Raw genomic sequence first — 3191 nt, forward strand, 5'->3', positions numbered from 1 at the left:
GTATTGCCAAATGTGTATCAGGTTTGGGCAGTTTAGGAAGAGGTGTACGCTGGTTTCAGCTGCCTGTTTACAAATGATGCACCAGGAAGGCCCATGTACAGCACGTCGCATGAGATATTCACCCGTGGGTACAATACCTTTCAGAATGCACCAGAAGAATAACTTTTGTCTAGGAGGGGCCGTGAGCTTCCAGATGGAATTCCACCAAAAGGAGATGTGATCCGGAATCTTGTGAGAGATAAGAGAGAGGTATCCATCTTTTGGAGTATAGGAACCATGCTTGGATGGGAACCAAATGAGCTCGTCCGGACCCTGTTTGATTCTGATGTGAGCTTCTGAAAGAGCAGTAGTGTATGTTCTCCAGTTATGGTGCCACTGTGGTGGAATGTTTATTTGATCCGCAGATTTCCAACACTGTTCAAAAATAGTAGAATTTTGCATGTCTGCAATGTCAGCAATGTAGGAGATCCCTTGAGAGTGTAGGTGTTGTATGAGCTCTTCCGGGAGTATGTGTCTTCCCCCACTATCACTCCAGGGATCCCGCCCAACCCTGACCTGTGCACCATCATTGATCCTCCAAGTCAAATTATCCCGGATAAGAGGAATAGCATGTAGAAGTGCTTTCCAGACAGAGGAGATCCCTGATTTAGGCCAGGAAGGGAGCCGAATCCAATCCATGATCTGTAGAGGCCATATATATTTATGGTAGACCATATGGGTCCACAGGTTCTCTCCCGTGATAAGAGTCCATCCCATCTTAGCTGCCAATGCCAGAGCAAATGATGGGAGATCCTTGAGTCCCCATCCTCCCCATTTCTTGGGAATGGCGATCCTTTTCCATCCGATCCAAGCAAATATGTGTTTCTCTGTTGCCCCATTCCATAGATATCTGTTGCATGTTTGCTGTAATCTGGATAGAATGCTCCGAGGGATCCATGCCAAGGCCATCCAGAAGACCGGAGTAGCTTCTAAAACCGCCTTTATAAGGACCAGCCTTCCTGCACGGGAGAGATAGCGGTGACTCCAGATGCTAAGCCTCTTCTCCAACTTTGCAACTAGCCAAATCCAATCCGCTATTTTGGGACTGATAGGTTTGATCCAAAAACCCAGATACTTTAAACCCTGATCAAGGGGATGAATGCCATATGGAAAAAGCTGACGAGCCAGATGAGACTCATTTACAGAAGTTCTGGCAAGAATGATAGATGATTTTGAGTGGTTTGCCAGCATCCCAGTAGTAGAGGAGAAGAGTGTGATGATCTTTGAGAATGTATGCGAGTCCCGGATACTACCATTTAAAAAGATCATGACATTGTCCACGAAAAGTAAATGTGTGAGGAACCAATCATCGGATACTTTGAGGCCACCAAAGTCTCCATTCCGCTTGGCGGATGCTATGAGGCGGCTGAGACTGTCCATGACAATAAGGAAAAGAAGAGGAGATAGTGGACATCCCTGTCGAAGGCCCCGTTCAGAGTGGAAGAAGGGAGTAGCCGACCCATTGATCAGCACACTGAAGGATGGGGTGGAGATACAAGCCATGATCCAAGTGATGAAAGGATGAGGAAAACCCAGGTGAATGAGGAGCATTTTGATGTATAACCAGCTGACCCTATCGAAAGCTTTTGCCAGATCAATTTTTAGGATGATAGCTTTTTGCTGTTTTGTCCAGATGGAATGGAAAGCTTCCTGTGCTACCCCAATGGCTTCATGAATCTGGCGATTCTCCAAGAAGGCAAATTGTTGAGGGGCAATGTGTCGGGAAAGGATGGGGCGCATGCGGTTTGCAATGATCTTAGATATAATCTTATATAGGACATTGCAGAGGGAGATGGGGCGGTACTCATCAAATGAGGAGGGAGTGTCTGTTTTAGGAATCAGGGCTATGAAGGTGGAGTTGATGGCATTATACATAGAGCCCGTCACTCTGCACTCCTCTACCACCCGAAGGAGATCCATCTTGATCATCTCATAGAAAGCTATGTAGAACTCAATGGTCCATCCATCCGGACCAGGACTGCGCTCCTTTTTGAACCACTTGATGGTGGCTTCGAGCTCCTCCGGGGATACAGGATCAAAAAGACTTTCAGCTTCCTCAGCATTGACAAACCGGGGAAAATGTCCAGCAATGTTTATGATATCTGCAAGGTTGGAGCCCGGTGGCTGTTTGTAGAGATTCCTGAAATGAGCAGTACCCAACTGTGATAGTTTATTGAATGTGTCTGCTACTCCACCCTCTCGCATAAGAAGATTCCAGATGGTGTTACTGACTCTCCTGCCTTTTGCATAATTATGAAAGAATCGAGAATTGTCATCTCCAGCCTTAAGCCATATTGCTCTACTGCGAAGACGAGTAGATTCTTCCCTCTCCTTAAGGATTTTTTGTTTCTGATTTTCAAGCTCCACCAGGTGTGCCTTGTCAGTCGCCGATATAAATCCAAGCCCTCTTTCATCAGTGAGAGTGGAGAGTTCCTCTTCTATACGAATAAGATCCGAGGTCTCCTGCTTGTGTTTGATCCTAGCCCATTCAATAGACAACTCCTTGAGCTGTAAAAGGTTCGCACAAAAACCCCTAGCCAGAGAGTCAGCTCGATCAATAGGATGCGAGGGCCAGAAGTCTGTTACAAGTTTGATATACGCAGGGTCCTGTAGCCACCCATGATTGAATTTAAAAGGTGCCTTAGGCTTTTGATTTGGACCGTTTATTTCTAAATAGATGGGCAGGTGATCAGATATACCCCCCTGCCCAACCCATTGCCTGAAGTGGTGTAGCCTTTGAAGTAATGGCCCCTTCATCAGGAAGCAATCAAGTCTGCGTGCTAGGGCTGCATCTCCAATCCTTCTGTTCCTCTAGGTGGGCAGAGGCTTGATCATGGGCACATCACTTAAATCATGCCTGTCCAATAGGTCTGTCATGAATGCAGTTAAGGGATCAATTTGAGCCGAGGCTCCCCAAGATTCCCCATATCCCAGGGAGAAATTTAGATCTCCCCCAATAATCAGCTGGTCAGCAGAAAGGATAGTTAACCTCATGAGGTTATTCCAGAAATGTTCACGCTGTTGGCAAGGCCCATATATATTGATGATCCTAAGGGAAGTCCCCAAATCCGCTGAGAAAAGATCAACCCGTAAGAAGCCAGGTCCACCCCAGGTGCCTTGTGCTTTGATGGTTTTAGGATTGCAACCAATGG

Source organism: Pinus tabuliformis, chromosome 7, assembly GCF_031772625.1.
Source record: "Pinus tabuliformis cultivar Carrire ecotype Pingquan chromosome 7, CPIR1, whole genome shotgun sequence".
NCBI lineage: Eukaryota > Viridiplantae > Streptophyta > Pinopsida > Pinales > Pinaceae > Pinus > Pinus tabuliformis.